General features: G+C 42.5%; 1 long non-coding RNA gene across 8 annotated transcripts in view; it reads right to left on the bottom strand.

The window, feature by feature from the left end:
* LOC138764390 (uncharacterized) overlaps positions 1 to 12,189 on the bottom strand; it is a 53,406-nt gene that overhangs the window by 3,176 nt on the left and 38,041 nt on the right. For 7 of the 8 annotated variants that reach the window (XR_011358137.1, XR_011358150.1, XR_011358136.1 and 4 more), the window contains one exon: positions 6,134 to 6,498. The exons of the other annotated variant lie outside the window; for it this stretch is intronic. This is a non-coding gene — a long non-coding RNA (uncharacterized lncRNA). Of the gene's footprint in view, positions 1 to 6,133; positions 6,499 to 12,189 lie in introns of those variants that run through there. 8 annotated transcript variants of the gene reach the window in all.

Below are 12,189 nucleotides of genomic sequence, written 5' to 3'. Positions count from 1 at the left end.
TCCACAGCCTTTCATTCGTCAACTTTCCTGGTAACCTTGTCAAAAACTCTAAGATTGGTTAAACGTGACCTACTGTGCACAAAGCCATGTTGACTATTCCTAATCTATCCCTGTTTATCCAAATAATTATACATCTGATCTCTTAAAACACCTTCCAATAATTTTCCTACTACTGACATCAGACTCACCAACCTATTATTTCCAAGGTTAATTTTGGAGACTTTTTTAAACAACGGAACAACATGAGCTCACCTCCAATCCTCTTGCACAACACCTGTAGCTAAGGACACTTTAAATATTTGTGTCAGAGGCCCTGCAATTTCTACTCTACCTTCCTTCAAGTTCTGAGGGAATATCTTGTCAGGCCCTAAGGGTTTATCCATCCTTATTTGCTTTAAGACAGCAAGCACTTCCTCCTCTTTTAATCTGTATAGGTTAATTAACCTCATTGCTTTTTTTCCTTATTTCACATGACTCTGAGGTCATTTCCTGAGTGAATTCTGACGGGGGGGAAAAACCTATAAAATCTCTTTTGGCTCCATACGAACTGGCCACTCTGATCTTCAAAGGGACCAATTTTGTATCTTACTATCTTTTTTTCCTTACTATCCTTAGAATTTTTGTTCAAATTGTCTGCCAAAGCAACCTCGTGTCTTCTTTTAACCTTCCTGATTTATTTCTTGAGGTTTTTCTTGCATTTTTAAACTCCTCAAATACCTTGTTAACTCCATGTTGCCAATACCTGTTATACACCTCTCCTTCTGAACCAGATCCCCAATATCCCTTAAAAACCAAAGTTCCCCATACCTTCCAACCTTGTCTTTGATCCTGACAGGAACATGCAAACTCTGTACTCTCAAAATTTCACCTTTGAAAGTCCTCCACTTAACTCACACCTGAAAACAATTGATCCCAATCTACACATTCTAGATCCTTTCTTATTTCATCAAAATGTCTAATTTAGAATCTAAACCCAAGCCCCAGACCTATCCTTCTCCATAATTAACTTGAAACTAATGGCATTATGATCACTCGACCCAAAATTTTACCATACATATACTTTTGTCACCTTTCCTGTCTTGTTCCCTAATAGGAGATCTAGTATTATACTCTCTCTAGGTGGTACCTCTATATATTGATTTAGAAAACTTTCCTGAATGCATTTGACAAACTCTAAGCCATCCAGCCAGTTAGTTAAAATCTTTAGTTATCTTTAGTTAGGTCCTCTACCGGCATCACCTACGGCTCCAAGAACGCTTCCACCAGCGTTGTCTCCGCTCCATCTTCAACATTCATTGGAGCGCTTTCATCCCTAACGTCGAAGTACTCGAGATGGCAGAGGTCGACAGCATCGAGTCCACGCTGCTGAAGATCCAGCTGCGCTGGGTGGGTCACGTCTCCAGAATGGAGGACCATCGCCTTCCCAAGATCGTGTTATATGGCGAGCTCTCCACTGGCCACCGTGACAGAGGTGCACCAAAGAAAAGGTACAAGGACTGCCTAAAGAAATCTCTTGGTACCTGCCACATTGACCACCGCCAGTGGGCTGATATCGCCTCAAACCGTGCATCTTGGCGCCTCATAGTTTGGCGGGCAGCAACCTCCTTTGAAGAAGACCGCAGAGCCCACCTCACTGACAAAAGGCAAAGGAGGAAAAACCAAACACCCAACCAACCAATTTTCCCCTGCAACCGCTGCAACCGTGTCTGCCTGTCCCGCATCGGACTTGTCAGCCACAAATGAGCCTGCAGCTGACGTGGACTTTTACCCTCTCCATAAATCTTCGTCCGCGAAGCCAAGCCAAAGAGAGGAGAGAGAGAAAAGAAAAAGATATATTTTGTAGTAAAGTAAGTGATGCATCATCGATTACTCAAAAGACTATTGTAGGCAAACCAATGGGCTTTTATTCACTTAAGAACATAAACACATCCATACTATTTGGTTGTCCTGCACTGAGCTGCAGGGGGGGTGTGGGTAGGGCCCACAGGTACAACCAGCCAATTGGTGTGTCTGACCAAACAATAGGCCCACAGATACAACCAGCCAATAGGTGAGTCTGACCAGACAATGATACATAACAATGGTTTACCACAGTAAGTTACAGACTTAAATATATTTCTAGTGATGGAATTCTGGGATCGATTCAGGGTTACACACAAACACTGCAGACCTTTACACACAAGTCAGTTCAGAGTCGCAGCGTCTGGAAAACAGATCCATAAAGCTGAAGAAGTGTTCTTAATTGAAACACAAGTACCATGTGTGGTTCTTAAAAGCATTTTTGTGTACAATCAGCATTATGCTAATAGCTATTTCAAAATTCAAGTGCCATTTGAGTGACATGTGTTATAATCACTTAAACAGAAACGAGGTCACAAGTTTGTGTGTTGGACAGAAATAAAACTGAAATAGTTATGATGTTGGGTCAATGTTTTCAGAGAAACATAAATGAAGAGAGAGAGAGGTCTTTTGTGGTCCACACAATAACCATGTCAACATGATGGAGTGATTAAACAGCTTTAAATCCCAAAAACCTGATCCATTACTTGGCCAAGTTCCAGGTACAGGAGCAAGAGGGGGCAAGTCCAGGCACACCATCCTTTATTGGGAAATCTGGGGGAGGAGCCAAGGGAGGGGTTAGGGAAGGTCAGGGGTAGGTTTGGTCTGGCCAGTCCATACATCTACACAAATGACTTTCACCACAATTTTGAAAAGAGTTGGAAGAAACCATACCTCCTGTGAATAGAAGATTGCTCTCTCTGTCAAGAGAGGAGCTCAAGTTTTGAAATCCTTTGAAAATGATCTGTGCACTCCTTATTAACAGAAGGGACACCCAGGGTATTTTAAAAGAATATAGCTGCTCTGACTGCTCATTTAAGAAGAGAGACAGCCTCATTTGTGTCCAGAGGAAGAAGTTTGAAATCATTTGGGGGGGAAGAACTCTGTAGGTCTTAGGGCAAGATAAGAGGGAGAGAAATGTTTTTTTCTGAAAGACAACTCACCAAGAAACTTGAGTTTAGAGATCTGAAGATGCAATGCTTTTAAGTGCCTCATAATTACTTCTGAACTGTGATTTTAAAAAGATTCTCAAGTTCAACAAGATGTTTGAAACTGAACTTCATAAAATAGACTTTTCAGACTTGAGATTAAACTAATGCCTTGAATTTTAACACACACAAATATCTACATTTGTGCATATTGGGAATTAAGTTAGAGTTAAGTTTAGAGATAAGAAATGTCATGTTTTTATAGTTTAAACTAATTATAGTTTAATTAAAAACTATAATTTTGAATTTCCCATCGTCTAGTCAATTTTCCATTGCAGTTCCTTTATTAGTACTAATAAGATTTTATTAGTTCAGAACAAGCTTTTTTACAAAATGGGAGTCCCAGTCAATATGTAAAAAGTTAAAATCTGCTACTATTAGAATCTGCAGCTGTCTGCTATTTCTCCACAGATTTGCTCCTCTAATTCTCATTGACTATAATACAATGTCTATAATGTAATTAAGTTTTCCTTTGCTCTCAAGGGAAATGAGCAATACAACTCCATGAATGAGGTCCTACGTTTAGTTCCACCCATATAGCCTCAGTAGATGAGCCCTCTGGTCTGTCCTGCCTAAGCACAGCTGTGATATTTTTCCTGATGAGCAATGCCACCCTTTTCATTTCACCCCTTGCCCCCCCCCACTCCATTCTATCGTCTTAAGCAACAGAAGCCCAGAACATTGAGATGCCAGTCTTGCGCCTCCTGCAACCCAGTTTTACTAATTGCCACAATGTCATAATCCCATGTGCTAATGAAATAGTTGCACCTGAGAATGAAATAGTTGCACCTGAGAACATTTCCACCATGTACAACCTGTTGATTTCTAATGGTGCCTGCAATTTTCACATCATCTTTTCCCTCCTCTACTTCCCTATCTGCTCTGGCACTCTAGTTCCCATTCCCAGGAGTAGTACAAACAAATCTTTCTGCAAGGATATTAGTGCCCCTCCAGTTCAGATACAAACAGTCCCATCAGAACAGGTCCCACTTTCCCAGGAAGAGAGCCCAGTGATCCAGAAACATGAAGTCCTCTCCTGCACCATGTCTTTAGTCACATGTTAAGCTGCACTATCCTCCTATTTCTATCCTCACTAACAAGTGACATTGGTTGCAATCCTGAAATCACTACCCTGGAGGTCCTGTCCTTCAACTTAGCACCTAACTCCTTGAACTCTCTTTGCAGGACCTCCTCACCCTTCCTACTCGCATAATTGGCCCTTGTATGGATCACAAGATCTGGCTGCTCATTCTTCCTTCTGAGAATGTTGTGAACTCGATCGGAGATATCTCAGACCCTGGCACCAGGGAGGTAACATGCCATCTAGGATACTTGATCTCTTCTACAGAATCTCTTATCTGTGCCCCAAACTATGGAATCCCCTATCACTACAGCTTGCCTCTTCTCCCTTCCCTTCTTAGTCACAGGACTCTATGCCCGAGAACTGATTGCTGTGGCTTATCTCTAATCAGTCATTCATCTCCCCCACCCACCCTGCCCCCCCACAGTATCTAAAATGGTATACTTGTTATTGATGAGAATGGCCACAGGAGTGCCCTGCACGGTCTGCCTGTCCCCTTTCCCTCCCCTACCTTCCTCTTGCCTCCTAGATATGATAGAATCCCTTAACTCCTGTCTTTCACCCCCCTCTTCCTCCCAAATGATCAGAGTTCATCCAACTCCATCTCCATTTCCCTAACTCAGCTGCAGCTAAATGTACCTTTTTGCAGGCGAAGACATCAGGGAACTATTGACTTGGGCTCCAAGATCCCACTATTCCTCCACATTGATAAAAATCCTTCTATTAACTACTTACTCCACCTTCATGTTTGAGCTCCCAATGTGTATCATTTCACATTTTTCTGGATTGAACTCTGCATCCTGTCTATATCCATTTGTAACCTGTGGCAATTTTTGACACAACTCCTCCAACTTCAATGTCATTTGCAAACTTACTGACCTAACCTTCACCTCTTTGTCCATCACTTACAAAAATCACAGAAGAGTATTGGTTCCAGAGAAGGTCCCTGCAGAATGCCACTTGTCAATCTTCTTGCATTTCTCCTTTTGCCAATTCCGGCAAAGGGTTGCAGAATTAAAATATTGACTATACGCTGTTATATTTTGGTGTTAAAATGATCCTTAGTCCCCAATGTTTCCAAAACTAATAAAAGAATTAGCACACTGGTTCAGTTGGATATTTAAATTTTTTAAATTTATACATCACGGTAAAAGGCCCTTCCAGCCCATGATCCCATGCTGCCCAATTACACCAAATTAACCTACTACCCTGATGGTATGTTTTGAAAGGTTGGAAGAAACCAGAATGCCTGAAGGAAACCCAAGCAGACATGGGGAGAATGTACAAACTCCTTGCAGACTGTTCCGCCCCAATATAATCTTGGCTAATCCCTATCAATATTAATTTATCTCAAAAATAGGAAAATTGTAACGTCTGATAATGTATGGTGAATAGCAAATCCTCTGTGACTACTTTTTACTTCACAGCTGCTTCCTAGCTTGTGTCTTGAACTTCAATTTATTTGCCTACATACATATTTGCTTCATACACCTGCATGCTCTTGTGCTGAGAAAAATATTTCACTGAGCGATGGCTGATGTAGCCAATCAAAAAATAATCCTCTTTTTGTGAATTTGAAATGTGATTTGCAGTCAGTAATGTACTTTTGAAATTCAATCTCTTGTCAACTAGGAAATATAGCTGCTTAAAATGGGCAGCAAGTTTATTGCAACAGAAAATCATTAATACTATTTTAAAATGGTGTCATTTGTATTTCTCTGAGTTCTCATTTTATCCATTTGATACCTTCTCAGCACTATACCAAAGTTGTTAGATTTTGGTGTTTGTATCTCTGGAGTGGGCTTTAAAATATGGCTAAGATTCGTGTGCTATTTACTACACCATGGATAACAACTAAAACAATACTTGTGTCAGCTACCGTATGCAGCCAGACAATATTGAATAGAACAAGCTAATTCTCATGGTTGCAGGTGTATCATTTGCTTTCAAATTAAAGCGTTGTAATGCGTGTCGAAAGAACCAAAGACTTGTTGATCCAAACCAAGGCTTTTATTAACTAAGAGACTGGAGCATATCACAAGTAGGTCGATCAGTCCAGAATGACCTGGTCTGGCTGGGAGTAATCCTTTAAGACTTGCCAGTAGGTGTGGCTACACTCTCAGCCAATCACAATCATCCTACACTACCATCTGTACATATGGTCATATACACATTGGTGATAGAATCTGTACTATCACATTCATTCCACTTGAACATATAATCAAACATAATTATACAGAATCTGCTTTATTCTGAAGGGTATATTTTAAGCTTCTCTGTGGATTGTCATCTTGTCGTGGTGGAGAAGGTAGTGTGGTCCTGAAATCCCGAGAGCGATACCGTCTGGAGCTTTGGTCCTGGTAGGGCAACCTGTGGCGATAAAGTAGTGGGTGAGGTCCCTGACACAGAATCCAACCAAGACCTCAACAGTGGAACAGGAGGATGAAGTTACTTTGAACTCGACAGCTGTGAAGACGGATGAAGGATGCAATTGGCGTAGTTTACATGCACAGGCATCTTTGCTCTGTGGAAAATGGAACTAAGTCCATCATCCTCAACCTCAAGGGATAGCCATGACCAACCAACATTTTTAAAGGGGATTGGGGAGCAATCTGCTTTCAGAAAGTGACAGGGCAACTTGTCAGAGTGATTTTTATTTAAATAATAGCATGTATGCTGTTTATGTACAGAGAAAAACCGGTCACTCAATATAAAAAGGCTGGTTGCGGGTCATCAAGAATGCTGTTTATAAATGTCGAACTCTATACCTTAGGAGGAAAGTGTAAGATTTTGGAGTTTGTACATGTGATAGTACAGATCTATCAACAATGTATATAGTGTATATAGTTACAGTATCTAGACTGTGCTTACAGCGATTGGCTGAGAGCTAAGCCACGCCTACTGTCTAGGCCTTAAAGGGTTGTGTCCCTAGCCAGGTCGGATCATTCAGGACTGGTCGGCCACCTGTGAAGAGCTCCTGTCTTTTGCTAATAAAAGCCTTGGTTTGGATCAACAAGTCTTTGATTCTTTCGACGAGCTCTATAGTATAGTCCCAGAATGCTACCAGAACTTCAGTTAAACAATAATTGATATCATTCTTCTAGAAAAAGATCAAGCCAAACAACCCTCAAAAGCATTCTATCTAAACTCTACAAAAAAAAAGTTGGCATTGCCAGAGCTGTTGTAATGGGAGCACTGCCACTCCTGCAGACCCAGGGAGAGCAGGGAGCTGAGACACAGTGCTCCCCTACTACTCAGTCCGACTCCCAACAGCTCTGTACAGGCTTTAACAGCCTGTTAAAGGTTCTAAGTGTTTTATTAATAATATAGCAGTGATCTTGAGGGGTTGCAGAATCTGGGGGAGCAGCAGATTGATGCAGGGCACCAATAACTGAAAACTACACCTGCTGCTTCTCTCTTCCCCACACTCCCCGCCCCTATAACATTGAGAAGGAGAAACAGAGGAGATGACCCTCAAGACAGTGATCACTGTGGCAGACATGCGAGGGGCTCTGCAGCTGAAGGCCACAAACAGGAGGCGAGCTGTTAGTGACCAATGGGCAAGGAACTCACACAGGTTGCAGGCTGTTGGCAATTGAGGACAAAGGGCTCGCATCAGGCTTTGGGCTGCTGGAGGAACTAGGATTCATTTGGGTGCTGAGGGAAAGGACGACTCCCAAAGGACCCTGGGTGCTGAAAGCTCCCTCATCATGTAGGAGGGTTTGGTCTGGTTGCCAATGCTTTGAACTGTGTGCTGCAGTGGTGTGGCAGCACTGGAGGCAAGTCCACAGACACTCAGTGACTCTGAGGGGATTCTCATTTGCTTTTCTTTCTCCCACAGTAATCACTGTTTGTATATTTAACTGTTAGGGCATGCCCATTGGCTGGCTGTACCCTTGGCCCCTCTCAAAGACTTCTGAATAAAGTTGACTTTTCCACAGTCCCCTCCCCAGTCAACCAGCATGGACGTGACTCCATTCTATTGCGAATAAAAGGCTATCAGTTTTATATAACTTTCAGTCTTTTGAAGTTATTGATGGTGCATCAATTTTATTCACAATACATTTTAACAATGGAATAGAGAAGTTGGAAATTGATTCTCAATCACCTGAAACCTCGACCAACTTCGAACTCTGGCTGCGTTGCTTCAAAGTGTTCCTGCAGTCATTATCTGCCATCATCCGATCAGAGAACGACAGGCTGCAGGTACTGCACACCCAGGTCAGGTCCCTGTTGTACTCAATAATCAAGGATGCAGCGTTGTACTCATTGGCGATGGACATTCTGAAAGGCTAGTACTTGAAGAAGATAAACTAGGACTATGTGAGACACCACCTCGCCACCTATGACCCAGGGAATTGAGCACTGAATACCTCCAGTGAGGTAAAATCAAGAATGGCAAGATATTGAGGTGGAAAATTGAACTTTCCACCTACAATTATGAAACTCAATGAGCCTCCAGATGCACTATCCTAAGGAACATGTGCAAGTGCACAAATAGAACAATTGCAAGCCCTCCACAATGGTCTCTGTCACCCTAGAGTCACCAGGTTCTTACACTTTATCAAAGCCACAATCTGCCTTACTCCATCAAGGAGATCGGACCAGAAACTGCCAGGTCTAAGCAGAGAGCAAACTGCATTTCTATCATCCAGATAAAGTGCAGCTGATAACGGCCACATGCTCCTTTGAATGCCTGAGCATTCGATTTCAAAGGACCACTCCCCTCCTCTGACCGTAACGTGTTCTTCCTCAACATCATCAATAAGTTCTCACATTTTCCTTTTGCCATCCCCTGCTCGGACATGATGGCTCCCACAGTCATAAAGGCCCTTTGCACCCTTTTAACTCTGCTTGGGTTGCCCTGCTATATCCATAGCTTCTGGGGGCTGTCCTTTATGAGTGATGAGCTGTGTCAGTACCTGCTGGCCAGAGGCATTGCCACGAGCAGAACCACCAGCTACAATTCCTGAGGGAACAGGCAGGTGGAAAGGGAGAACACTACTGTCTTCCTAGCCATGCAGTCTAGGGGCCTCCCATTCTACCGCTGGCAAGATGTCCTCCCTAGGGCACTCAACTCCATCAGATCACCACATGAAAGAATGTTTCTTTCCCCAGAAAAGCTGCAACAGAGACCACGCAATCAACCTGGTTAATGTCCCAAGGGCTGTTTCTACTCCAGATGCACGCGAGGGGCAATAAATCTGACCCACTAGTCAAAAGGGTCCACCTCCTCTACACCAACTCCCAATCTGCCTATGTGGCGTACCCTGATGGGCACGAGGGCACAGTCTCTGTTCAGGACCTGGCACCCTCAGGGGTCCTGTAGACCACTACTGATCACCGCACATCCCCCTCACCTATTGTCACCCATGATGCAGCAGGGCCATATTCTAATGTGAATAAAAGTCTATCAGTTCTACATCTAGTCTTTTGGAGTTACTGATGGTACATCAGGTTCCAAACAATTTCTGCTGTTTTAGGCAGAATAAAGGCAATTTTGTGTCATATTACATTTCACCTTTATTACATGACAATAAATAATATCTGATCTGACCACATGTCTCCTGCCCCACCAGAGGTCCCAACACCTCAGACCACTGCTGCACATCTTTAAGGAATGCAGACAATTCCATCTCGCATGCACACTCAGGAAAGTCTAATCATTGGGGTGTACCTGATACTACTTGCCTACAAGCAGATGCTGAGGAAGGAAGGCTTAGTGGTGAAAGCCATTTAAGGATGCAACGAGAATACAGATGACATGCTGAATGGCTACTTCAAGTCAGTAGACTTGTCCATATTCAAGGATTCAGTAAACAATCCCAATGAAGACATCACCAGTTTCATCAGTAAGTGTATAGATAGAAAATGACGTGACTAAAAACTATTAAGTGGGTAGAAATCAGCATTACAAAGAAGAGGTTTCCCCTGCTATCCTAAAGTGTACCGTTCCTATAAAACAGAGGCAATTGCTGTTAATTTATATGGGAACATTTTTTGAGCATTCCCAGACCCAAATAGTAACCTACCACATCATACCAAATAACACACAAAACCTAAAATAACACTAAAAGAGACCACTTTGCTGCTAGCGGAACCAATAGTAACATCGGCAGCTTTCAAGATTCTTTCTCTCTACATATAAATCGTATGAATGGTGGACACAGGCAAGTTTTACACAGGCACAATGTCTTTATTTCGTCCGCCACGATCGAAATGCTTCATTACATCCAGTTTTATACTAAGCGTGACACCCTTTTGACCTCTCTTTGGCTTTTCTGTTACAAAATATATTGAGATAAAGCCTCATGCTCACAGACACCGTTCAAAGCTATGGCGGCTTGATGCTGAGTGTAGTTCCCGGGGAAGGAGCTTGACAGCGCCACTCTCGCTGCTCAGGGTGCACGCTGCCTCTATAACAACTCGTGGCAAAACAAATGCTGAACACTATTTTCACTTTTCACCTTCTTTGATAAAAGCAAAAATCCTCTTTGGATTTCTTTCAGTTAGCAAAAACAGGTACTAATGTTGATCTTTCATAAAAGTGAACTTTCGAAAAGCAGTGGATAGCCGTAAAGGTGTTCTCCCATCAGAAACCTTAGACATACTGGGATGCGGACCCGCAGCTGAAGGCAGCTTAGTGGCATTTAAGTCAGGACATCTGCCCCTCTGCAAGAAATCCAAATACTATCTCTGCAAGACAATCAGAGAAGCCAAGAGATGGCACCATTCCAAGCTATAGTCCCAAGGGAGCATCATGGACACTTAGCTACTATGGAAGGGCATGCATGCTATCACACAATACAAAGCAAAGCTGAGCAACGTAAAAGGCAACTGCAAAATGCTCCCCAGTAAGTAAACGTGTTCTATGCTCACTTTGAGCAGGCCAATGGATATTCACATTGACTGCCACAAGCGATGGTGAAGTCAGGGGAATCTTGAAAAGCGACTGGCCCAGATGGTGTGTAGTGATGTTTCCTGAGAACCTGCATTAATCCATTGGCAGATGTATTCACCAAACATCTCTCCCAACTGCAGGCCAAAGTCCCTGCTTGTTTCAAGAAAGCCACCATAATACCAGCACCAATCAATGGTCTGAAACAACTACTGACCAGTGGCTTTGATGTTCACCATCATAAAATGCTTTGAGGGGTTGATGATGTCTTCACATCAACTCTCTCCTACCAGTCAGCTTTGACCCACTTCAGTCTGCCTACCAGCCAAACAGATCAATGACACACATCACCTCCCTAGCTCTCTTCTCAGCCCAAGGACCTGCACTCCAAGAAGTTATGTTAGTTCTTAGACTACAGCTGTACCTTCAATACCATAAACAGGTACTGTAAAATCCCATCTATCTGGAATTCAAGAAGCCAGCATAATTACTTCTGAACTGTGATTTAAAAGGATCCTCAAAATTCAACAAGATGTTTGAACCTGGATGTTAAAATTGATTTTTTCAGAATCAACCTTACACTGTTAATAGTTTTAGACTTTAACACACACATTTACATTTGCGTATGGTGGGGTTTGAAGTTTAAAGTTAAGTTTAGAGATAAGTAAGAAATGTTATGTTATTAATGGTTTAATAAAAAACAATTATTTTAAATTTACCATTGGTCAATTTTCCATTGGTGTTCCTTTGTTAGTATTATTAAGATTTTATTAGTTTGTAGCAAAACAAAATCAATGTTGCAGGCTTGAGCCTTTCATCAAGGTATGACAAAATGTAGGCAGATGCCCGAACAAAATGGTGAATGGGAAAGGGGCAAGGGAGGAGCATAGACTCACAGGCAGGAGGTAATAGGACAATAAGGGAGGGAGGGTACAACTGCAACAGAGGGATGAGGGATGGCTCTGTGAATATGGAGGGAAGGGGAATGAAGAGCTGGAGGAAAGAAGACAGAGGGAATGGGAAAGGTGGGAGAATGGGGAGTGGGCTAGCATAAATCAGAAAAGTCGGTGCTGATGCCATCTGGTTGAAGAGTGCCCAGACGGAAAATTAGGTACTGCTCCTTAGATTTGCATTTGGTCTTGGTACATGAGGAAATGGACAGA

Source organism: Narcine bancroftii, chromosome 1 (assembly GCF_036971445.1).
Source record: "Narcine bancroftii isolate sNarBan1 chromosome 1, sNarBan1.hap1, whole genome shotgun sequence".
Classification (NCBI taxonomy): domain Eukaryota; kingdom Metazoa; phylum Chordata; class Chondrichthyes; order Torpediniformes; family Narcinidae; genus Narcine; species Narcine bancroftii.
This window is presented reverse-complemented; position numbering and strand designations above follow the sequence as displayed.